Source organism: Canis lupus, chromosome X (assembly GCF_011100685.1).
Source record: "Canis lupus familiaris isolate Mischka breed German Shepherd chromosome X, alternate assembly UU_Cfam_GSD_1.0, whole genome shotgun sequence".
Classification (NCBI taxonomy): Eukaryota; Metazoa; Chordata; class Mammalia; order Carnivora; family Canidae; genus Canis; species Canis lupus.
The window spans coordinates 70859067-70885216 of NC_049260.1; the positions used below are offsets into that span (position 1 = coordinate 70859067).

Below are 26150 nucleotides of genomic sequence, written 5' to 3' on the forward strand. Positions count from 1 at the left end.
GTTAGCCAAGGATTTTGGGGTCAATTATACACTGGTTTAGTTTATGTAAATGTTTCCTCTCTGATTTAGATTATCATCACAATGATTTTAAATGAGGTCTGCCTAACTTCTGTGTTTTGTGTAGGTGCCTTTTTCTTTCTTTTTTTTCTTTTTTTTTTTTAAGATTTTATTTATTCATGAGAGACACAGAGAGAAAGAGAGGCAGAGACACAGGCAGAGGGAGGAGCAGGCTCCCTGAGGGAGCCTCATGCGGGACTCAATCCCGGGACTTGATCCTGGGACTCAATCCTGGGATTCAGTACTTGGACTTGATCCCAGAACTGGATCCCAGGACTCCAGGATTATGCCCTGGGCTGAAGGCAGGCACTAAACCGCTGAGCCACCCATGGATCCCCTCTTTTTCTTTCTTCTAAGTACCTCTTTCCCTTACCCCTCTGTTCCACACCACCTCATCTGCCCATGGGCATACAGATAAACTGCCTATTTATACTTCTCAGCTTTTCTTGGCTTTTTCATTCTGCCATGTTTACCTTTTAACTAGCCCATTATGTGTATTTTCCTCTAACTGAATTTATCTTCTCTTTTTATGATTCTTTTGTAGCTCATGATTAGATCTTGTGGTACGAATACTGCACATCAGTGAGAGGTCAATGAAACAGCAAGACACATGTAAAAATTTCTCAAGACAGTGAATCTTTAAAACCAAGTTTTTTTATTTAAAAAACAGTCTGTCTACCAGAAAAGTTACCCACTCCCCATGGAACTGAAAAATAAACCTTGCCTAATAAACCTTATGCCAGTAAAAATAGGTCTATTAAAGTAACCAGGAGAATTCATGCCTCAGATCTTTGTATTAAGAGAGAGAAAGGTACAAAATATTAATAATATTATAACAAAAATAGCACTAGCATCGATGGAAGTTGAGTTGCAAACTAACAACTTACTCTGTTTCTATAGATGGATAATAAAAGATATAATGAAGAACAATGTAAAGTATAGGCAGGAAGTTCATGTGGCTATAGTGCAAGAGAATATTATTTAGCTATATGTTCTATGTGTATAGATATGAATGCTTTTACTACTGGCAGTAATTAATCCTAAAGTACCAATTTTGACTGACTTTACTTGTGTCAAATAGTTGCCTCACAAATTTTAAGTATTATATCTAAGTGTTATTACCTGTAAGCTATATTTAATGTGCAACCCTTATGTTTAAAAGAGAAAAAAGGAGTATATGTTTTTCTAGTAATTGTTAATGTTTTCTTTAAATACTGTTCTAGTGGGGCAGCCTGGTTGGCTCAGCAGTTTAGTGCCGTCTTCAGCCCAGGGCATAATCCTGGAGTCCTGGGATCCAGTCCCGGGATGGAGTCCCAGAATTGAATCCCAGGATTGAGTCCCAGGATCAAGTCCTGGGATTGAGTCCCGCATCAGGCTCCCTCATGGAGCCTGCTTCTCACTCGGCCTGTCTCTGCCTTTCTCTCTCTCTCTCTCTCTCTCTCTCTCTTTCTCTCTCTGTGTGTGTGTCTCTCTCAAAAATAAATGAATAAAATCTTAAAGAAAAAATAGTGTTCTAGTGGATTTATTTTTCTAGCATAAGAGTTCTTTTTAGTTAATAACATTTGACATTTCAAAGTCTCCCTGCCATACTATTTGTTTTATTAAGAGTATCTCTTGTAGGGGAGGAAAAACTTTTTTTCTCTATCCTCCTGCATTCTCTAGCTGTGGCCCTGTAAATTAGATGGGTAAAAACAATTTAACTAGAGAAAAACAAACAGTTTATTAATACATGTAAATACTCAGTGATGAGTATCTCAAAGGGTGATTAGAACTTGGGGTTTACATAGCACTTTAGTACCTTATGTAGAGAATTGATAATACAAAGGAAAAGGAGGGATCCCTGGGTGGCGCAGTGGTTTGGCGCCTGCCTTTGGCCCAAGGCGTGATCCTGGAGACCCAGGATCGAATCCCACGTTGGGCTCCCGGTGCATGGAGCCTGCTTCTCCCTCTGCCTATGTCTCTGCCTCTCTCTCTCTCTCTCTCTCTCTCTCTCTCTGTGTGACTATCATAAATAAATAAAAAAATAAAAAATAAAAAAACAAAGAAAAGGAATTTGAGTTTTAGGGGAAGCAAATTGTGAAAATTAAATACATGGGGAAAACTAATGGAAGATAAGAGATAGTAGGGTTTGTTATGTAGATTCCTTTATTGCTGTCTTTCCTCATGGTAATAGTCTAACTTGTCTTCAGTGGTTAAAAATCATTCTATCCTTCATGGTAGAGAGGGGAAGGAGAGAGTTTTTTTTGTGTTTTCTTCTTTTTATTTACCTTCAGCTCAAAATAGTCCTTATGTCAAAGTGGCATATTTTAAAGTGGCATATTATATATACTACCCTTCACTGTCTTCTATATTCTAGCACAGTATTATGTAAGTGGGCGAGAAAGAGTGTTTATTCTTATAATGCATGCAAATTCCATCATTGTCTTATTTTGAATAAATCCCTCATATCTTTAACATGATTCATGTTTTAATAAAAATAGTGTATGAAATTTAGACTGTGTATGAAATTTAGACTGCCATTAAGAATGGTTTCCTAATGAATGTTTCCTCTTAGGATTGGTAGCATTAAAATATTAGTATAGGTTTTTAAACTTGAAATTTTGAAGCATCCTTTCTTTCCTTTTGTATCTGTTATTGATATTAAACAGTGTAATCTTTGTAAGCCTTAAAAAAAAAATTAGGATAGAACATAATTCAGTTAAATGAACACTGATTACTGTGCATAATACTCTGTGATAGATACTGAAAGTGACACAGAGATGAGCAGGATTGGGTTCCTGCCCTCCAGACATTCAATCTAGTATGGTAAGTAGTGACATATATACCCTCCCCCCACCAAAAAAAAAAAAAAGGAAAGGAAGGCACTAAGCTTTATTGAAATCCTTCATGATAATAGGCTATCATGGTAATTTTTTTTTAAGTTGGCTTTTTTGTTCCCTTTGGTTTGGTAATTTTCTATATATAGTATGATTGGTTTTACTAGCACTAAAATAAAAAAAAACAATATAAACAAGTTCAATATTACTACAAATTCTTGCTTAACAAAAGGTACACAGGGATGCCTGGGTGGCTCAGTGGTTGAACATCTGCCTTTGGCTCAGGTTGTGATCCCAGGGTCCTGGGATTGAGTCCTATCTCAGGCTCCCCGAGGGAGCCTGCTTCTGCCTATGTCTCTGCCTCTCTCTGTGTATCTCTCATGAATAAATAAATACAATCCTTTAAAAAAAAGAAAAGGTACACAAAATATTTAGAAACCTTTCCCATTTCAAAAATTGGAGAGGCACACATAAATGTCTCATTACATTGAATCTACTCTTCTGTAAGTTAACATATGTAAGTTAAGTTATGCTCCATAGTTTATTTTTACAGTAAAAAAAAAAACATGATAAAAGATAAATATAAAAGCCAAAAGGTGGGGCACCTGGGTGGCTCAGTTATTAAGCATCTGCCTTCAGTTCGGGTCATGATCCCAAGGTCCTGGGATTGAGCCCTACGTTGGGCTCCCAGCTAATGGGGAGCCTGCTTTTCCCTCTCTCATCTTGGCAAAACATAGGATATGTTTATTGACAGAATTTACACTAATAGGAAAGTTTGAAACCATATCAAGAACAGTCTGGAATGCCATTTTAAGGAGATTAGATTTTATTTAAAGGCAGTAGGGGAGCAATTGATGAATTTTTAGTAGCAGAGGATTATTATCAGAGGTGATTTTCAGAAGATTGATGTAGTATGCATGAATAAAGTGTTTGGAGAAAAAAGTGCAGTAGAAGGAACTAACTATTAGATTATTGCAATAAAGCAAGAAGAACCTAAACCAGAATAGATGCAACTGATATTTGGGAAAATAACTCAACAGTAGTTGATTTTTGTAGTGAGGAAAAGATCAACTGGCTGAATAGTGATGCCATTTTTTTCTTAATGATTTCATTTATTTATTTGAGAGAGAAACTGAAAGAGAGAGAGAACACATAGAGTGGGTGCTAAGGGAGAGGGATAGAGAGAGAGTCTCAAGCAGACCCTGCTGGAGCTTGGAGCCCGACATGGGGCTTGATCTCACAACCCTTAGATCATGACCTCAGCTGTAATGAATGGTCACATGCTTAACTAACTGACCCGCCCAGGCACCGCCCCCTTTTTAAAAATTTATTTATTTACTTGAGAGATAGAGATGCCATTTTCTTTAAGTCAGAGAGTAATGCATTCAGAGGAAGGATCCTATTTGGGGAGAATTTTTTCTTTTTGAACTATTGGGACTTAAGATAAAAGCTTCTGTACAGCAAAAGAAACAGTCCACAAAACTAAAAGACAACCTACAGAATGGGAGAAGATATTTGCAAATGACCTATCAGATAAAAGGCTAGTATCCAAGATCTATAAAGAACTTAAGAAACTCAACAGCAAAGAAACAAACAATCCAATCATTAAATGGACAAAAGACACGAATAGAAATCTCACAGAGGAAGACATAGACATGGCCAACAAGCACATGAGAAAATGCTCCTCATCACTGGCCATCGGGGAAATACAAATCAAAACCACAATGAGATACCACCTCACACCAGGTTGAATGGTGAAAATTAACAAGGCAGGAAGCCAAAAATGTTGGAGAGGATGTGGAGAAAGGGGAACCCTCTTGCACTGTTGGTGGGAATGTGAACTGGTGCAGCCACTCTGGAAAACTGTGAAGGTTCCTCAAAGAGTTAAAAATAGATCTGCCCTGCAACCCAGCAATTGCACTACTGGGGATTTACCCCAAAGATACAAATGCAGTGAAACGTCGAGACACCTGCATTCAAATGTTTATAGCAGCAATGTCCACAACATCCAAACTATGGAAGGAGCCTTGGTGTCCATCGAAAGATGAATGGATAAAGAAGATGTGGTATGTATAAACAATGGGATATTATTCAGCCATTAGAAATGACGAATACCCACCATTTGCTTTGAAATGGATGGAACTGGAAGGTATTATGCTGAGTGAAGTAAGTCAATCGGAGAAGGACAAACATTGGTTTCACTCATATGGGGAATATAAAAACTAGTCAAAGGGATTATAGGGGAAAGGAGAGAAAACGAGTGGATAAATAGAGAGGGTGACAAAACATGAGAGACTCTTAATTCTGGAAAACGAACAAGGGGTAGTGGAAGGGGAGGTGGGCAGGGGGATGGGGTGACTGGGTGATGGGCACTGAGCGGGGCACTTGATGGGATGAGCACTGGGTGTTATACTATATGTTAGCAAATTGAACTCCAATAAAAAAAATACCCCCCAATTTTTTTTGAACTTCTCTAATTTGAAGTGTAGACTGAATATATAGCCAGAATTGCCTAATAGGGAGATGAACATTTGGTGTTTGTAGGGGTACTAAAAGTTACTTATTTGTGCAGGTATCCTCACAAAGGAAATAAGTAAAATTATGACATTACATGAGATTACTAAGAGAAGGAAGTGTAAGAAAGTCAAAAGGCCAAGGAAAGAACTTTGGTAAACATCACATTTGAGTATAAAAATAAGAGTTGCTAGAGAAGGAAAAGTTAGAGAAGCTGGGTGGGGAAATCATGCTAAAGCTATATTTAGAAAATCTATGGAGGATAAAATTTCAGGAATAATATGTTAGTCGACAATCTAAAATAAAAAAAAAAGTAACAGTTGAGTTGAGGATAAAAAAGTAAGCGGTTGAATAAAAAAAGCAAGTGGTTGGATTTGTTGGCCTTAGTAATATGTTTAATGCTTCAAGGACAATTTCAGGAGAGTGGAAAGGATATAAATCAGATTGTAAAGGGTAAAGTAGGCCCTGGTTGATAATGAAGTGGAGTCAAATCTATATAGATAGCACTTTTTTCAAAAGGTGGACATTGCTTATTTTCACTTTCATAATGTTAAACTGGGTCTAATATAAAATTCAGTATGACATGTAAGAAGTATTTTTATCATTTTGTAGCAGATTTTTAAAGTTGTAATTTCAGATTTTGAATCGATCAGCATGAGACCGATTCTCTTTAGCACCATTTTAGTTCTGGATAAAATTCAAGCTGGTTATTACTGATTACTCTGAAATGCAAATAGTGCTATTTTGTTTTACAGCTATCATTTAAAAAGCCATGTACTTGTTAAGATAAATATGTGCTCCATGAACAACAAAAGAACTGAGAAAAGAAACGGACATTATTTGGTATTTTGTTCGTTCTCTGATTTGAAACTGAATATGCTAATCTTCGAATACAAATGAGCAGCAAAATGTAATTTACGAATGCACAATTAACTTCTGACTGGTTTCTGTTGATTTTTAGTACTATAACCCCATACCAGGTGAAACTTCTCATTTTTACATTTTATCTGACCAATATTACTATTTGTGCCTAAATGAGATTATTATGAAAAATTTTACTTTGGAGTAAATCATACTTTCATGGAGCTCCAATTATAATTTGTGTATTGAGTAGTCTGCCATCAGGGCCATGAGCTTCTATTTTTCTCTTTCCATGCAGCTGCTCTTGTATTTTCCCCATCATTGACTAAGTCTTTCCTCTAATTTTCAATTTTAAAACCCGATAGTTCCTTGTCTTAATTGTAAACAATGTTTTATATCACATATTGCTTTGTTGTCATTTCTCTCTTCTTTTGCTTCATCTTTATTATTGTGTCGTGTCATTTATGTGTGTGTGTGTGTATATATATATGTATAGGTGTATATGCATGCACACATTGTATATATGTACATATACATACATTAACTCATGCATACATATATATATATACACACACACATTCATATCACAAAAAATGGGAGAAAGGTTGGAAAGCAGAAAGTTTAACTGTTTAGTATAATAACGCAGATTTTGTTCCTTAGCTTCACATGAGAAAATCTCTACTCTATGATCATAAGCTGAAATCTTAAATCTGGCTAGCCATTTTATAGATACACCTGTGGAACCAGGGGAATTGGGTTAAAGCATATAGGGTTTAGCAAGACCAATCATTATGATTGGCAAATGAACTCAAAACACTATTTTAGTATTTTTAGGGTATCTGGGTATTTTGTTTTCACATCATTCATACTATAATACTCTGAATGACTAGCAGATTGAAAAATAGTAGAATACTTTGAAGTTGTGATTCTCTTATGATTTAGGGTAACATTTGTTTTATAGAATAATGAAATCTTGTTTGTTACAGGAACCTTAGGAGATTATATAATTTAATCTTTTTTCCAATGCAGCAATACTTTTTATGACACTTCTGAGAGATAAATGTCCAGTGACATGTCCAGTGACTCTCTGTGGCCTCTCATCCTATTAAAAATATATTCTTCATACTGAATTGTGATCTGTCTTCCTGTAAGCATTCATTTCTGCTCTGAGGGACAATATAGAATCAAAAACTTAACCTGTTCCTCATAATATTAAGATATTTGAAGCTCTTTTCATTATATTCACTTTTCTAAAGTACTTTTCCGTGGTATATACACATATTTTTATCAACCATTTCTTGATTATCAACCCCTCCAAAATGTTGGTTGCTCTCTTTCTCATTTCTTATAATTTATCAGTGACCCTCCTAGAATAGCATACATTACTTTACTAATACTCCAAATAGAGTCTGATCTTCACAGGATACAGTTGAACAATACCTTATACATTATAGGTGTAAAAGTCAAGTCTTTAGTGTATAGGTTCCCATTTTAGATTATTGGTGATACATTAAGATTTTTGGCCTTTTGGATCCCTGGGTGGCTTAGCGGTTTAGCGCCTGCCCTCAGCCCAGAGTGTGATCCTGGAGTCCTGGGATCGAGTCCCACATCAGGCTCCCTGCATGGAGCCTGCTTCTCCCTCTGCCTGTGTCTCTGCCTCTATCTCTCTCTCTTTGTCTCTCATGAATAAATAAATAAAAAATCTTAAAAAAAAGATTTTTGGCTTTTATAAGATTTGCTTACTGTGGATACATGTTGAACCTTTAGTCAATTGAAGTTCTCTCTTTTTTTTTTTTAATAACAACTACAGTCAAATTCAATCATTCCAAATCCTGGGCCCTGTGTAATTGATTCTTTTTTTTTAAGTACCTGCAAGATTTGTGTTTATTCCTGTTAAATTTAATTTCATTTGGTTTCAGTTTAGCACTGCTATGTGTTAAAAAACTTTGAATCCTGTTTCTGTTATCTATCATATTAGAATCCCTTTGGGTGTTGCCCATTTGCAGATTTAACAAGAAAACCTTCAAAAATCTTCTGAGTCATTAGTGTGTTGATAAAGACAGAAACAAGATGAATTACCTGGGACTAACTACCAGAAACTTCCTACTAAGTTGACACCAATTTGTAATTAATGGTCTTTGAATTTAATTTTCAACCAATTTAAAAATTATCTATTATACTGTTATTCTGTCCATGTGCTATTTCTTTCTCACAATGGTATGGAGAGAATTTGCCCAAAGTCATTATGAAATAAGACTTTCTCAGGGACATCTGGGTGGCTCAGTCAGTTAAGAATCTGCCTGTGGCTCAGGTCATGATCTTAGGATTCTGGGATCAAGCCTCATGTTGGGCTCTCTTTAGTCGAGAGTCTGCTTCTCCCTCTCCCTCTGCCCCTCACCCTCGCTTGTGATTTCTCTCTCTCTCTTTCAAATAAGTAAATATAATCTCTTAAAAAATTAATCTGTGTATCTACTTTCTACTTGATTTGCTCTGTCAAAGAAAGAGTTTCCAGTAATTTGACATCAATTATTTTACATAATACCTATTAATTGATTTTTTGCATGATATTTTATAAGCTCATGAAACACTTTTGTTTGGTATACAGCATGCCCAAACATGCAGCAGGGTTGGAGGTCCTTTTTTTTATTTTATTTTATTTTATTTTATTTTATTTTATTTTATTTTATTATTTTATTTTATTTTATTTTATTTTATTTTATTTTATTTTATTTTATTTTTTTAAAGATTTTATTTATTTATTCATGATAGTCACACAGAGAGAGAGAGAGGCAGAGACACAGGCAGAGGGAGAAGCAGGCTCCATGCAGGGAGCCTGATGTGGGATTCGATCTCGGGTCTCCAGGATCGTGCCCTGGGCCAAAGGCAGACGCCAAACCGCTGCGCCACCCAGGGATCCCTTTTTTATTTTAACACAATTGAGAAACACTGATAATTTAATCAAGACTATTTCTAAGAAACAGGGAAGGTATAAGAAATCTAAACAAACTGGCTTGCAAAGTATAGAATTTGAATCACCCTCTAGCTAATGTGGCCTACAGGGCCTTGACCCATTCTACGGAGACCTATGGAAAATGACAGACTTCACCTTGACTCCTCATTTCCATTTTGGTCTGCTTCCATGTTTTGAGTGTCATTTGATATTTACCTTCCAGGATAATTATCCTGGATTTTAGGACCCTTGAATACAGAATGAGAGAAGTTATGTCCTCTTGGCTGTCTACTGAAGGACCACTTTCTAAATTGTGTTTCTAGAATGAAAGACACTCACTTTTCTTAAGGTGACTGTTAACAGGAGGAATGACTTCATTCTGTCCGTTAGAGACCACTCTACCTACATTTTTTGTGGCTTTTCCCTATACAGATTCAATAGAATAATGATTTTATAAAACATGATGACCTTGGCATTTATATAGTAGATATTACTACTCTGAAATTCCAGGAAGTATGATCATAAACTCACACTTAATCTGGTAGAAGTATGGACAATGTATCAAAGGAAGGGGTAGGGATTAAAGACCAGTTAAGTAGCTATTATTTCCTTCCATGTGAGTTGTGATGAATACTTTAATTAGTTTGTAGTTAATGTAAATAGTCCAAAGGTAGAATGGGAAGTTAACAAAATATAAGAAAAAGGAGAAAAAGAATCAGATTATGAGTACATACTTTGAGCCAAGACAGTTGAAAGTTGGTACTTTTTTTTGGAAACAAAGAAGTGAGAAATGATATCTACTAAAGTAAGAGGGCAGGAGTAAAATAATGATGGGTTTATAATGGTATTAGCGTACTCTGAGAGATTTTAAGCATACAGTTAGAAATTCCTACCTTTGAGTGATATTTGGGAGCTGTTGCCAAAAAGATAATAGGTGAATTCCAAAAAGAGTCTGGAGCAGAAGAGAACGGCCTTGCAGATAAAATCTTGGGAGAATAGTGTCTACATTTAAAATAAGGGTTTACAAGAACTTGCCAAAAGAGTGTTACAAAAGTGAGAGGATAAACAAAACTGATGATATGTTTTGGTAACCAAGGGAAGAAAGTGATTTTAAAGAATAGTAGGGAGTAAAACCATATCAGCAATTTCTGTAAAGTTGAGAAATATAAACTAAGGTTTTGTCTTCAAGTTTGGTGATGGCATAGTTATTAGTGACCTTCCACAGAATAGATTCAGGAGGGTGTTAAAGGCAATTTAGAAGGATTTACAGGGGGATCCCTGGATGGCTCAGCCAGTTTAGTGCCTGTTTTTGGCCCAGGGCACGATCCTGGAGTCCCAGGATCGAGTCCCATGTCAGGCTCCTGGAATGGAGCCTGCTTCTCTCTCTCTCTCTCTCTCTCTCTCTGTCCATCATAAATAAATAAATAAATAAATAAATAAATAAATCTTTAAAAAAATAGAAGGATTTACATAACATAAGCAGGAAGTGGAAGCAATATACTACTACATACAATGTAAATAGTTATGGACATAAGAAAATGCTTTACTCTTGCTGCCTCCTGTTTAGTCGTTTTGTGGATGAAAGGGAAAAGGGAGCTAGATAAATTTATTTACTGAAAGATTACTGGAAGTTTGCTATACTGTTTTAATTGATTTTAACCTCAGACTGTTCAATAATGAGTGCGTTGTTTACCACAGGAATGAAATTAATTGAGTTCTTTGCTCTGCATAACTTTAATACTGGACAGATGTTAGTTTTCCAATAAAAGCAACAAAGGTTGTTCTCTAAATTACTTGAGATTTACAGTGCTACAGAGCATTTTAATTACATTTGTATGTTCACACTTTGAAAAATAATTTCAGATTGTTTTATTATGCTAATAGAAGCACATTTATGCTACATCATGAAACATGGAAAGCATTCTCTGTGTAGTGTGTTATAAAATGATTGTAACTTTTGCATTTTTGTGTTTCTTGCTTTGAAACTGCTGCCATCAAATACATTCTCTAGTAATCCAATCCTGAGTTTCATGGCTATATGAGTATGTGCTGGAGAAAGTACTGGTGGAAAGGTAAGAAATGAAAAAGGTAAATAACAGCCAGAGGACTTGGCAAGATTGCCTTTTCTTCACTGTGCGAAGGCAGCTGAAAATAAGAAAGAAGAGATGTAGGGTAATTTAAAAATAGGTAGATATAAAAAGAGAAAAGCTAGACAAAAAATGTAGGTATATAAGCAAGTTCAAGAGATGCATGAAGACATTACCTTGACTGTTGAGGAAAGAAAGTCTAGAGAAAAATTGACATAAAAAGTCATGTGTTGGGCAGCCCAGGTGGCTCAGCGGTTGAGTGCCACCTTCAGCCCAGGGCCTGATCCTGGAGACCCGGGATCAAGTCCTATGTCGGGCTCCCTGCATGGAGCCTGCTTCTCAATCTCTCTCTCTCTCTCTTTCTCTCATGAATAAATAAAGAAAAATTTAAAAAGTCATGTGTGAACTCAGTGTAATCAATTACTGGGATTGACTGGAGGCCTTGTAGCAAGAGTTTTTGAAAGAATGAAAGGAAGGTATGGCCCCGTAGCTTTTATCAACCAGAGAGAAGGCTCTAAAGAAAGAAGACACAAAAAGAGATCAATCTCTGAAAATCTGCTTTACTTTTGTCTGAATTTCTGCCTGCCTGCCTGCCTTCTTCCCTTCCTTCCTTCTACACTAAGTAATGGCTAGACACTGTAAAATTACTGTATACCCCCAGATTTACCTCAGGAAATGGTTAGTGAATTATAAATGACAACTAAAACTACATATTTCTGTTACTATATTAATAGAATCATTGATTTATCACAGATTACCAACTCCAAATGACAAAAAATATAAAATCAAACCTTCAACTAAATGAAGGGAAAAACAAAACAAAACAAAACAAAACAAGAAAAACCAATTCAAAAAAGAAAATCCTTCCCTTTGCCTAGCCAAAAAGAAAACAAAAAATGAGTGGAATTCACAGTTAGAAAATGTAACCTTTAAAGATAGTATGCTGTATATGTTACCTGCCTCGTAGGACAGGGCCCTCGAGAGACACTTAACTGGACAGGTAAGACGGTTGCAGAGGTGGAGGTTGTCAACATGTGGGTAGTAAAGCCTATGTACTTAAACTCCAGGCATTTTTCCTTGGTTTGATTGCTTAAGTGTTGTGTGCATGGATGTTTTGGCTCAGGAGAAAAATTCCAGTGCTATTAGAAAATGTTTCACATAGTATCAAAGTGGCTTTATCAGACTTATATAACAAAGTAGAAGAAACAGAGTTTAACCCATTAGTTTCTAGTCATTGCTTAGCTACTGATGATGTGCTCTTTTTCCAACCAAATTCCATATACATTCATAGTATTTGCAGCTCATTCCTTGTTTCTATATAATGAACTGGTCTCCAGAGTACCTGTATCTTGAGAGATAGAGGTCTTTATAGTGACATAGGTCATTACCAGGGTAAATGGAAAAAAATGTGATTCTAGGATGCTGAAAAGGTTTTAGAGGTTTTAAGGATTTTCTGCGTGTCTTTTGTTTCAGTAGAGTGGTGGGAATTCCAAAACAAGCTACCATTAGAGTTTTAACTTCATATTGTATAACTTTTAGAAACTTTTCAAAATATACATGTAAGTAGCTTCAGAAGGATGACATGAGGATGAGCATCACTAGGGATACTGTCACATGTTCCTTGTTAGCAAGAGAGGGATACTCAAAGGTAATCTGAATGAACTGGAATCTATAGTATGAATGACTGGCAGTGCTTACCCCCACTCCATTATGTGAAGTCAGAAGGCCACATTCTTAATCCTGGTCCTACAAAGCCCTCCTCCCCAACCCCCAATTGTCTGTGCGGTAATGCTCTCTTTTTAATGTTGTTTTTTTTTTAAGATTTTATTTATTTATTCATGATAGACACAAAGAGAGAGAGGGAGGGAGTCAGAAACACAGGCAGAGAGAGAAGCAGGCTCCATGCAGGGAGCCTGACATGGGACTCAATCCAAGGACTCCAGGATCACGCCCTGGGCGCTTAAACCACTGAGCCACCCAGGCTGCCCTCTCTTTTTAATGTTAAGTGGACTTGGATCACATACATACAAATACGAAATCATATAATTTTGGGGCTTTTCTTTCTTTTAAGCAATTTATGTGAAGTCCTTTTTTTCAAAATCCCCAAAAAGATACATAGGTACTGAGAAAGCACTTTTTATGTTCTCTGGGAAGGAAGGTTAAGGAGTACAGACTAGAATCCCACCCTGCTCTCAGCATTACAAGTGTAGGGTGTAGAATGGCTTATTTCACTTAGCAAAATGTCTTGAACATTCATCCATATTGTTGCATATTGCAAAATTTTCTTCATTTTTAAGGCTCAGTATCAGTAGTATTCCACTGCATGTATATACCACTTTGTCCTTATTCATTCATCTGTTGGTGGACATTTAGGTAGTTTCCATAACTTGACTCCTGCAAATATTGCTTCAGTATACATGGGAGGGCAGATATCTCTTTGAGACCCTGATTTCAATTATATTGGTTTTTTTTTCAGTTTTTAGTTAAATTCCAATTAGTTAACATACAGTATAATATTAGTTTCAAATATACAATATAGTGATTCAACACTTTCATAAAACACCAAGTGCTCATCACAAGTGCACTTTTTATCCCCATCACCTATGTAACCCATCCTCCCACCCACCTCTTCTCTGGTAACAATCAGTTTGTTCTCTATAATTAAGACTCTGGTTCGTGGTTTGCCCCTCTCTCTTTTTCCCCCCCCTTTGTTCCTTTCTTTTGTTTCTTAAATTCCACATATGTGTGAAATCATACGGTATTTGTCTTTCTCTGAATTATTTTACTTGGCATAATACTCTCTATCTCCATCCATATCATAGTAAATGGCAAGATTCCATTCTTTTTATGCCTGAGTAATATTCCATTGTATATATAACCACTTCTTTTTTTCCCAATGGTATATATACCACTTTTTTATCCATTCCTCAGTTGATGGACACTTGGGCTGTTTCCATAATTTAACTATTGTAGATAATGTTACTATAAACATTGGGATGTAAGTATCTCCATGAATTAGTAATTTGTATTCTTAGGTAAATTCCTAGTAGTGCAATTACTGGATCATAAGGTAATTCTATTTTTACCTTCTTGAGTAACCTCCATACTGTATTCCAGAGTGGATGCAGCAGCTTGCATTCCCACCAAAAGTATGAAAGGGTTCCCCTTTCTTGACATCCTAACACCTGTTGTTTCTTGTGTTGTCAATTTTAGCCATTCTAACAACTGTGAGATGATATCTTATTGTGGTTTTGATTTGTATCTCCCTGATGCTCAGTGGTATTGAGTATATTTTCATATGATTGTTAACTATCTGGATGTCTTCTTTGGAAAAATGTCTGTTCATGTCTTCTGCCCATTTTTAAATTGGGTTATTTGTTTTTTCAGTGTTTTTATAAATTATAAATTATTTATATGTTTTAGACACTAACCTTTTATCAGAAATGTCATTGGCAAAGATGTTCTCTCATTTTCTAGGTTTCCTTTGCTGTGCCAAAGCTTTTTATTTTGATGTTGTCCTAATAGTTTATTTTTGCTTTTGTTTCCTGTGCCTTGAGGATTTTTTTTCTAGAAAGAAGTTGATATAGCTGATGTCAAAGAGGTTACTGCTTATGTTCCCCTCTAGGATTTTTATGGAATCAGGGCTTGCATTTAAGTCTTTAATCCATTTTCACTTTATCCTTGTGTATGATGTATAAAAGTTGTCCAAGTCATTCTTTTGCATGTTGATGTCCAGTTTTCCCAACACTCATTTGTTGAAAAGACTGTCTTTTTCCTATTGGATATTCTTTCCTGCTTTGTTGAGGATTAGTTGAACATATAGTTTGGGTTCAATTCTGGGTTTACTGTTCTCTACCTATGTGTGTATTTTTGTGCTAGTACCATTCTGTTTTGATTACTACAGTTTTTGTAATATAATTTGAAGTCTCGAATTGTGATTCCTCCAGCTTCACTTTTCTTCTTCAAGGTTGCTTTGGCCATTCCAGGTCATTAGTGTTTCCATATAAATTTTAGGATTGTTTATTCTAGTTCTGTTGAAAAATGCTGTAGGTGTTTAGAAAAATATTGCATTAAATATGTAGACTGCTTTGAGTACTATAGGTATTCAACAAAGTTTGTTATTCAAATGCATGAGCTTGGAATATCTTTCCATTTCTTTTTGTCATCTTCAGTTTCTTTCATCGGGGTTGTATAAGTTTCAGAGTACAGATCTTTTACTTCCTTGCTTAGATTTATTCCTAGATATCTTATGGGTTTTGATGTAAATGGGATTGATTACTTTCTTTTTCTGCTGTTTCATTATTGGGGTTTAGAAATGCAACAGATTTCTGTACACTGATTTTGTATATACTCCTTTACTGAATTTGCATATCATTTCTAGCAGTTTTTGGTGTAGTCTTTCACTTTTTCTATGTACAGTATCATGTCATCTGCAAATAGTGAAAATTTGACTTCTTTGCTGATTTGGGTATGTTTTATTTTTTGTTGTTGTCGTCTGATTGCTGAGGCTAGGACTTCCAGGACTATGTTAAATAACAGTGGTGAGAGTAAACATCCCTGTGTTTTTCCTGGCCATAGCGTTTGAAAAGCTTGCAGTTTTTCCCCATTGTGGATAATGTTCATTGTGGGTTTTCCATAAATGGTTTTTATGATGTTGAGGAATGTTTGTCTAAACCTACTTTGTTGAAGGTTTTTATTATGAATGGATGTTGTACTTTGTCATCTGTTTTTTCTGCCTCTATTGAAATGAACACACTTGATTTTATCCTTTCTTTTATGAATCGGTATGTCACATTGATTGATTTGTGAATACCGAACCACCCTTGCAAACCAAGAAAAATTCTATTTGATTGTAGTGAATGATTTTTTAACTGACTTGTTTTATTCACTTTGCTAGTATGTTATTGAGAATTTTTGTATCCAAGTTCATCATGGATATTGATGTACAGTTCTCTTATTTTTAGGGGATTCTTTATCTTGTTTTGGTATCAGGTAAATTCTGTCCTCATACAATGAGTTTGGAAGTTTTCCTTCCTTTTCTGTTTTTTACAATAGTTTAAGAAGAATAGGTATGAAGTCTTCTTTAAATGTTTGGTAGAATATTCCTATTAACCTTCTGGCTCTGGACTTTTGTTTGTGAGGTATTTTATTACTGATTCAATTTCTTTGCTGGATATCACTCTGTTTAAGTTTTCTATTTGTTTCTCAGTTTTTGTGGTCTATATGTTTCTAAGAATTTATCCATTTATTCCAGGTTGTCTAATTTGTTGGCATACAGTTTTTCATTATATTCTCTTATAGTTGTATTTATGTGGTATTGGTTGTTATTTCTCCTCTTTCCGTTGTGATTTTATTTATTTGGGTCCTTTCTCTTTTATTTTTGATAAGTCTGGCTAGATGTTTATCAATTTTAAGAGGTTTTTCAAGAACCAGCTCCTGGTTTCATTGATGTACTGGTTTTTTTGTTTGTTCATTTGCTTGTTTTTAGATTCTATCCTGTATTTGTGCTCTAATCTTCATTATTTCTTTCCTTCCACTGTCTTTAGGCTTCATTTGTTCTTTTTCTAGCTACTTTAAGTGTAAGGTTAGGTTGTTTATTCAAGATTTTACTTGCTTCTTAAGGTAGACCTGTATCGCTAGGGACTTTCTTCCTAGAACGACTTTTGCTTCATCTCAAGGATTTTGGACCATTTATTGTGGTGTCATTTTCATTTGTGTCCATGAAATTTTTTACAAATATCTTCTTTAATTTCCTGGTTATCCCACTCATTGTTTAGTAGCATGTTTAACCCCCATGTATTTGTGGTCTTTCCAAATGTTTTCACATGGCTGACTTCTATTTCCATTGTGTTGTGGTCATGGTCAAAAAAGGTCATGGTATGATTTCAGTCATTTTGTATTTGATGAGGCCTGAATTTTGACCAAATATGTGATGTATTATTGAGAATGTCCCATGTGTATTGGAAAAGCATGTGCATTCTGCTGTTTTAGGATGGGCTGTTCTGAATATTCTCTGTGAGGTCCATCTGGTCTAGTGTGTCATTCAAAGCCATTGTTTCCTTGTTGATTTCTGCTTAGATGATCTGTTCAGTGATGTAAATGGGGTGTCAAAGTCCCCTACTCTTATTGTATCATTATCAATGAGTTCCTCTATGTTTGTTATTGTTTTATATATTTGAGTACTACCAAGTTGGGGACATAAATATTTACAATTGTTAGATATTCTTGTTGGATAGACCCCTTTATTTTCATAAATGTCCTTTTTTTTAATTTGTTATAATCTTTGTTTCAGGGTCTAGTTTTTTGCAGTGTAAGTAATGCTACCCTAGCAGGGTTTTTGTTTGTTTGTTTTGACAACCATTTGTGTCATAAATGTTTCTCCATTCTTTAGAGCACTTTCAGTCTGCAGGTGTCTTTAGGTTGAAATGAGTTTCTTACAGGCAGCATATACATGGGTCTTGTTTTTTTATCCATTCTAACACCCTATTTCTTTTGTTTGGAGCATTTCGTCCATTTACATTCAGAGTAAATATTGATAGATATGTGTTTATTGCCATTTTATTATTTGTTTGGTCATTGTTTCTGGACATTTCTCTAACCCTTTCTAATCTTTGTCATTCTTGGTATCTCCTTTGTACTCAAAAAATCCAATTAAATATTTATTGTAGGCCTCGTTTAGTGGTCAAAAGCTACCTTAATTTTTGTTTGTCTGGGAAATTTTCTCTCTCCAAGTAATCTGAATCTTAGCCTTGCTGGATAGATTATTGTTGGCTACAGATTTTTCCCATTCAACATTTTGAATATATCATGCCACTCCTTTCTGGCTTACTAGGTTTTTGTTGAGAAATATCCAGCTAGCCTTATGGGTCTCCCCTTTTTTAATTTCACTGGCTTCAAATTTTTTTTTACTGTTTATCATTATATTTTGTAAATTTCACTACAATATGTTTTGGTATTGGCTTGGTTTTATTGATTTTGATGATACTTCTCTGTGCCTCCTGGATCTGAATGTCTTTTTTTCCTTCCCCAGATTAGGCATGTTTTTATCTAAAATTTTTCAAATAAATTTTCTGCCCCCTTTTCTCTCTTCTTTCTGGGACTCCTATAATATGAATGTTTTTACATTTGATGGAGTCACTGAGGTCCCTAAATCTGTCCTCATGTTGCATAATTCTTCTCTCTTTTGTCCAGCTTCATTTATTTTCCATTATTTTGTCTTCTAAATTGCTAACTCATTCCTCTGCTTCAAAGGAATTCTGTTCATTATATTAAGCCTGTTTCCAATCTCATATATTGTATTCCTCATCTCTGATAGATTTTTAAGAATTTCATCTCTGTTATACAGATGTGGTACTGACGTTTTCTCTTCTTTTCTCAAGCTCAATGAGTATCCTTATGATCACTATTTTAAATTCTCCATTAGGCATGTTACTTTTATCTGTTCCCTTAGATCTCTTGTCATGCTTTATATTGTTCTTTCCTTTGGGATTAATTCCTCTGTCTTGGCACTTTGTCTAAATCTCTGCCTTGTTCTCTGTATTAGAAAAGCTAGTTATGTCTCCTCCTTATTTTTATGAAGAGACCATGTAGTGCCCAGGGCCTGGTGCTTCAGGGAGTATCTCTGTTGTGTGCTGCATGTGCTCTGCTGCTGTGTCTTGGCTGTTCTAGCCTTTAGGCCAGTTGTTTGCAGAGGCTCTTCTTGCTGATTGTTAGTAGTTTGGTCCCTGGCCTCAATATGGTGAATTTTAACTAGGCGTACCCTGGTCTGCTTCTTTTTTTTTTTTTTTTTTATGATAGTCACACACAGAGAAAGAGAGAGGCAGAGACATAGGCAGAGGGAGAAGCAGGCTCCATGCACCAGGAGCCCGACGTGGGATTCGATCCCAGGTCTCCAGATCGCGCCCTGGACCAAAGGCAGGCACTAAATCACTGTGCCATCCAGGGATCCCCCTGGTCTGCTTCCGAAACGAGACCTGACACCACTTCCATGAGAATTGAGGCCCTGCAGAACTCTGTTGTCAAGAGATGTAGTGTAGGAAGGTATTTGGGCTCGTCTTCTTGGGGAGTGGCCCACCACTGTTGGACTCAGGCAAGCTTGACTGAGAAGGGCAGTTCCACCAGAGCTACAGGGTATGTGGCTTGGTGTTAGAGTGTTAGGCAGCTAGTGTGGACACTGCTTCCTGCAGGTGCCTCTGTGTTTCTGTTGAAGGGTTGGGGAGTGAAATGGCACCAATTAGTTCCTTTGTTTCTAGAGAGGTATCTCCATGAAAGCTGACTCTCAGGGATGCATTCTGAGAAGAGCTAAAAATCTTCCCACTCTCTGCCCCAGGCATTCTGCAGATTGCTATTTCCAACTGTCTTCCCCTGGGTTTTTTGCCTACTTTCTCTCTAGGAGCAGAGCACTGCCCTCCAGGCTCTATCCCAACCATGCTGGCTGACCTGTAAATCCATGCTTTAAGCCCTGCCTGTTGCAAGAACTCAGGAAGTTCTGCCTCTTTCATTTTCCAACCAATAGTTTTGGTGAAAATTTCATCTTCTGTGTTCCCATTTGTGTTCCTCTCTCTCACATACCCTTCTTCATGATCACAGCTCCCTCCTCTCCATAGCAGCCAAGATCCATTTCCCCCCTAAACCAAGTCTCTGTACTTTCTACCTTTTTCCATGTAGCCTCTTCTCTTCCTTTAGTTGTGGAGTTGTTCTTTCAGTCTTCAGGTCAATTTCTGGGGAATTTAGGATGATTTGATAATTATCTAGTTGTTCCATATGATGAAATGATTCTAAGTCCTCCTACTTCACCTCCATGTTCTCTCTCCCCAGTCGTGATTTCAGTAATTGTAGATAAATACCCCAAAGTGGGACAGCTAAACTACCAGTCACAGAAAGATAGATAGTGCATGATTCTACTTATTTGAGACATCTAAAATATTCAAATTTGTATAGTTAAATATGGAATGGTGGTTGCTTGGCTGGGGAGAAATGAAGAGTTATTAATAAATGGGCATAAAGTTTTAGTTAAGCAAGATGAATAAATTCTAGAGATCTGTACAACATTGTATATATAGTCAAAAATAAGGTATTATATACTTAAACATTTTATGTAGAGAATAGAATTTATGTTAAGTGTTCTTACCACAATAAAATAAAAATTTAAATAAAAGATGTATGTTTTCCTTAGAGTGTACTTCTTCCTATTTGTAATAGCATAGTACTTCCTTACTAAGTGTAGAGAATAGCCCTTTAGAAACCTATTTATTCATTACTATTCTTGTTTATATGATCTGAAGTGTAACACAAACAGAACACTTTTTATACTTGTGGCTTCTCAACTTTCCCTTTTCATAATGTCAATTTTTAATTAAATCGTAGGTGTTTAAGGAAGAGGAAGGAAAAACTACTGGATAGTAGTATGAGCTGTGTTCCCCTCCAAATCAGTGCTAAAAAAGTGAATACAAGATTACTCTAAACATCATAAAAGGATGGAATGAAAATATAAAATACAAACATGGCCACACATAAAAATTATGTTTCCCAGATTCCACCTTGGTACAATGAAAGATAATAATAATTATTTTTATTTTTAAGTGAAAGTCCTTTCCATCCCCATGTCTACCACCCAACAATACATGTTTGTATTATATGCATACGTACATGTATATAATATATACCAATATTATAACCTAAAAAGTGTGCAAGAACAAAGTTGTTCCATAAAATTTAAGTGCTAGAAGTGGTGCTCTTAGGCTCCATTGGTTCTAAAATACTGGTTCATGGACTAGCATCAATCTGTAGCATTTTCACCAGTCTGTATTTAAATGATAATTTGAACACACACAGGCACATTCAGAAAATTAAGCTACATGTATTTGGTATAAAGAAATGCTCCTTTATTCTGAGATTATTTCCTTTCCATTGTTTTTCATAGTAAAATATCCTACTTTTATGAGAGTGATGAAGAAAAATCATAGTTTTCCTTTTAAAATAAAGGCCCAGGGCAGCCCTCGTGTCACAGAGGTTTGGCGCCACCTGCAGCTTGGGGTGTGATCCTCGAGACCTGGGATCGAGTCCCGCATCGGGCTCCCTGCATGGAGCCTGCTTCTCCCTCTGCCTGTGTCTCTGCCTCTCTCTCTCTGTGTCTATGAATAAATAAATAAAATCTTTAAAAAAATAAAATAAAATAATGGCCCATCTTGGCAGTTTAGAAAGTTACCCCTTATTTTATATTATTATTATTATTATTTTATTATTATTATTATTTTGACATCCTTTTGGAATTCTAACACCTGGGAACAATTGATCTAATTTAATCTCCTTATTTCACAGTTGAGAAAAGTAAGGCCTAGAGAAGTAAAGAGAGTTATCAAAGATTCACTAACAGAACATCATGAAATTTAAAGTAGACACCAGGCATCCATAATTGTAGACCAGCGCTCTGAATAAAGTTATCAATTCCCTAAATTATAACATATCTATAACACATTTATACATTTCAGTTAATCTTTACTTTGGCACCTTTCTTTTTTGTTTGTTTAACATTCTTACTTTCCATATTTTGGTATGCTAATGCTACATTTGGTTACCTTCATTATGGAGTTGTTTATCAAGCCCTTTTAAATTATTGACTTGTTTCTTATTTTTTTAAAGTGAATTAAAGGTACTTTTGCATTGTCAAAAATTTGAGGCCTTTCATTGTACTTGTATTAAGGTTAAATTGTCTCCCCACTGGTATTTAAGAAGGACATTGATTGCATTCTACTTGGCTGCCTCCTTGTGCTCGAGATTTCATTTTCTGGTGCAGTTTATAGAGATAAGTTTAATGGAATGGGTATGCTATGATGCATTTACTTAAACGTTACGTTCATTTATTTTATTTTAACGTCCTCACAAGTTATTATCTGACCCAAGAAAATGCCTAGTCAGTGTGTTTTCTCTGCTGGAATTAGGATATCAAGCCAGGTGGAAAATTTAAATCCCATGTATAATGAGTTCTAACTCATGGTATAAATAAGTTTTTATGGTCATAATAATTTATATTCGTGTAATACTTTATTATAATAAACACATATCTGGGTTTTTTTCTGGCTTTCAGTGTATGTTTTACATACGTTGTCAGACTTTGTTTGTGAGGACATAGGTGCTTTTGTTCCCATTTCATGGATGGCATAGATGAAGTTCAGATATCTAATATTCCCCAAACTACACAGTTTGTGGCAGAGTCAGGTCTAGCACCAGAGGTCATATGACTGTTAGCTTTTGCATTTGTTTTGTATATCAACTTCGTGCTAGTGCTTCTCTCTGCATATTATTCTTAAATTTGTCTTTCCCCTTCTCTCCCTGACAGGGATAACATTTTTTTTTTAAGATTTCATTTATTTATTCATGAGAGACACAGAGAGAGAGGCAGAGACAGGTAGAGAGAGAAGCAGGCTCCCCATGTGGAACCCAATGTGGGACTTGATCCCAGGACCCCGGGATCATGCCATGAGCCAAAGGCAGACACTCAACCACTGAACCACCCAGGTGCCCTGGAATTCCATTCTTAATCAGACTTCTCATTCTCATCTTTACATCCTAGAACTATTTTCAAATTGTCAAATTTGTTTTAGTGGTTCTGCCTTCTGGAATAACTTAATTTCAAATACCATGATGAGAGAGGAGGGAAGAGAATATAAATAGTATTGTTATAGAGTTTAAGCTGAATTAAGTATAAAATTATAAACTCAATTAAACGTGATTAAATGAGCCATTTTTGGGATGCCTAGGTGGCCTCTGCCTCTTTTTCTCCTCTCTGTCTATCATGAATAAATAAATAAGATATTAAAAAGAATAAATGAGCCATTTTATAGCTTAACACTATACAGGAATATATTAATTATGTTAGCAAGAGAAGGAGTCCATATTCAGATTTTAAAAGTCCATTCTTACTTTAGATCCATCAAAATCATTTCCCAAACTCAAACTACCTTCTTCAAGAGTGGATTACTTAATATTGATAGTTCTGTGATAATTGGTTAAAATATTTGGATGAGGGTGATTAGGTTCCAGCCTCACACCATATGCTAAAACAAATTAATCAATATAGATTAGAAAAGCAAAAGTTAATAAAATAAATCAATAAAAGAAAGAGAATGGGGGATCCCTGGGTGGCTCAGTGATTTAGCACCTGTCTTCGGCCCAGGGCGTGATCCTGGAGACCCAGCATTGAGTCCCACGTCCGGCTCCCTGCATAGAGCCTGCTTCTCCCTCTGCCTGTGTCTCTGCCTCTCTCTCTCTGTGTCTCTCATGAATAAATAAATAAAATCTTTAAAACAATGAAAAATAAATAAAAGAAAGAGAACAAAACTGTAGATGACTCTTGTCTAATCTTAGGGTAGGGCTTGCTACACATGAAAGCTTAGGGAAAAACTACAGGTAAAGTTTACTAGTTATATATCAATTAGTAAAATCTGTAATTTACAAAAAAAAGTATAAAAACAATTAAAAGGCAAATGTTATACTGTGGGAAATAGTTAAAACATATGTAACATCTTAACATACTTTTCAGAAATTATGGGTATCAGAATTAATTTCTATTTTACTAGTCAAGTATAAGTTAAGTGCAGTATAGTCCCTTGAGGTGTGTTTTGGAAATTGCCACTGACTAGTCTCATTGGTAAAATGGGAAATGATTAAAAGCAAATAGATTGCTGATAAATAGAAAGTAGTTCAAACCCTAAGATCACCCACACCAGCCTACCATTTTGCAAATTAATGTGTTGATATATTATGTTCTGCATATTAATGAAATAGAAGGAAAGCTAATACAATCTATTGTTAAAGGAAAAAAATCACGAGTCATCCATGAGACAGTGATAAGTGTGACTGTATATTTGTAAGCAGAAGAGCTATGGTGCCTGGGTGGCTCAGTTGTTTAAGTATCTGCCTTTGGCTCAGGTCGTGATCCCAGGACCCTGGGATCAAGCCCTGTGTCAGTCTCCCTGCTTAGCAGAGAGTCTGCTTCTCCCTCTCCTGCTGCTTGTGCTCTCTTTCATTCACTCTCTCTCCCAAATAAATAAATAAAATCTTATAAAAATATATAAGCAGAAGAGTTTAAATCAGTATCTAGATAGTCAATTATAGAAAGTAAAAATAACAAATGAATAAATGAATGCATAAATAAAGCACAATTATTTGATATGATGCCATTGTTTTTCGAATTAAAGCAATCCTGGCAAGATTTGATTACATGTAATTAAAAACTATGGAATACAAATATGAAAGAATATAACACATCTTAAACCATTAGTCAAATGAAACACATGGTAATAGTTGCATAGCATAGCAAAGCTTGGTAGCTTATAATCATACACAGAAAAATATGCACACACATGGGTGTGGGGGTGTAGTTTAGTTATATTGCAATGCATGAAGAAAAAAACAATAAAAAGGGGATTTTCAGCATTGTATTTTATCTTATTTCATTCAGTTCTATGTTACTGCCTTCTTATCGGTTTCAAAGCTAAGCGGGATATAACAGAAGATTGTGACATTAGGATATCATCAGATACTAACAGAAATTTGTTGAAAGAAAATATGATTCTAGTGGTGTGAAATTCACAAGACTAACAATGAGAGATTTGTCATCAAATGTTAATAAAGAAGTAGTAGAGATACCAAGAAAGAAATAGCTTGAAATGCTTCAATTTGAGCTGATACTGAAAGTTTGTTACAGTAAGAGGAAAAATATTCACTATTCCTTTACCAACAACTTTCAAGATTAAAACACAGAAAGTGAGTTGTATAATTATTTAAAGGAGATTTATATGTTGAGAATATGTTTTAAAATCTGATGTACATGTGATTTCATTCAGAAAACGCAAATGAAAAATATTTTTAATAAAATACTTAACTCAGGGATCCCTGGGTGGCGCAGCGGTTTGGCGCCTGCCTTTGGCCCAGGGCGCGATCCTGGAGACCCGGGATCGAATCCCACGTCGGGCTCCCGGTGCATGGAGCCTGCTTCTCCCTCTGCCTGTGTCTCTGCGCCTCTCTCTCTCTCTCTCTCTGTGACTATCATAAATAAATAAAAATTAAAAAAAAAAAAATACTTAACTCATTCCATTGATTATAATGAATAACTCCATTATTTTCATTATTTAATTATGAAGTAGATTGATGGATTATATCAGTATTAGAGAAATTTGGGGGATATTCATTGCAGATGATGGCTATAAAGTATACTCTAATTTATGTTAATGTCTATATGTGTATAAACATGTAACTCAGAACACATTGCATGAGGAATATAATTTGTTCTCACTACACACTTATGAATTAGGTAGCAAGCATTTTTCTTCTGGCATGTGAGAAGGCATACAGGGAGCATGTGGGCATGGTTAATAAAACAGGCAGCAACAACACAAGAAATAACGTGTTTACCTTCCATTTAATTTTCCTTCTCCAATTACACATTATTTTATCTTTATGTATTTTTCTCAAACTTCCTAATACCCACCTAATGTACAGGCTTCAATTTGTATATATTCTTCATTTTAAGACTATGCTTAATTAGAGTAATCTAGGTACATAAAAAGGAGAAACATTTGTTTTTTTTTAAGGCTTTTTAAAAAGATTTTATTTATTTATTCATGAGAATACACCGAGAGGAGAGAAAGAGAGAGAGAGGCAGAGACACAGGCAGAGGGAGAAGCAGGCTCCATGCAGGGAGCCTGACATAGGACTCGATCCTGGGTCTCCAGGATCATGCCCTGGGCTGAAGGGAGCGCTAAACCACTGAGCCACCTAGGCTGCCCAAAAAGGAGAAACATTTGGATGGTTATTCATGTGATATAAGGTTATAGCATAAGTTATTCTTATAAACTTTTTATG

The 26150-nt window shown here is 35.7% G+C and overlaps 1 protein-coding gene across 3 annotated transcripts in view; it reads left to right on the forward strand.

Moving 5' to 3' along the window:
- The window catches only part of DIAPH2 (diaphanous related formin 2), a 1049860-nt gene that overhangs the window by 603998 nt on the left and 419712 nt on the right, over positions 1-26150 (forward strand). The window lies entirely within an intron of this gene.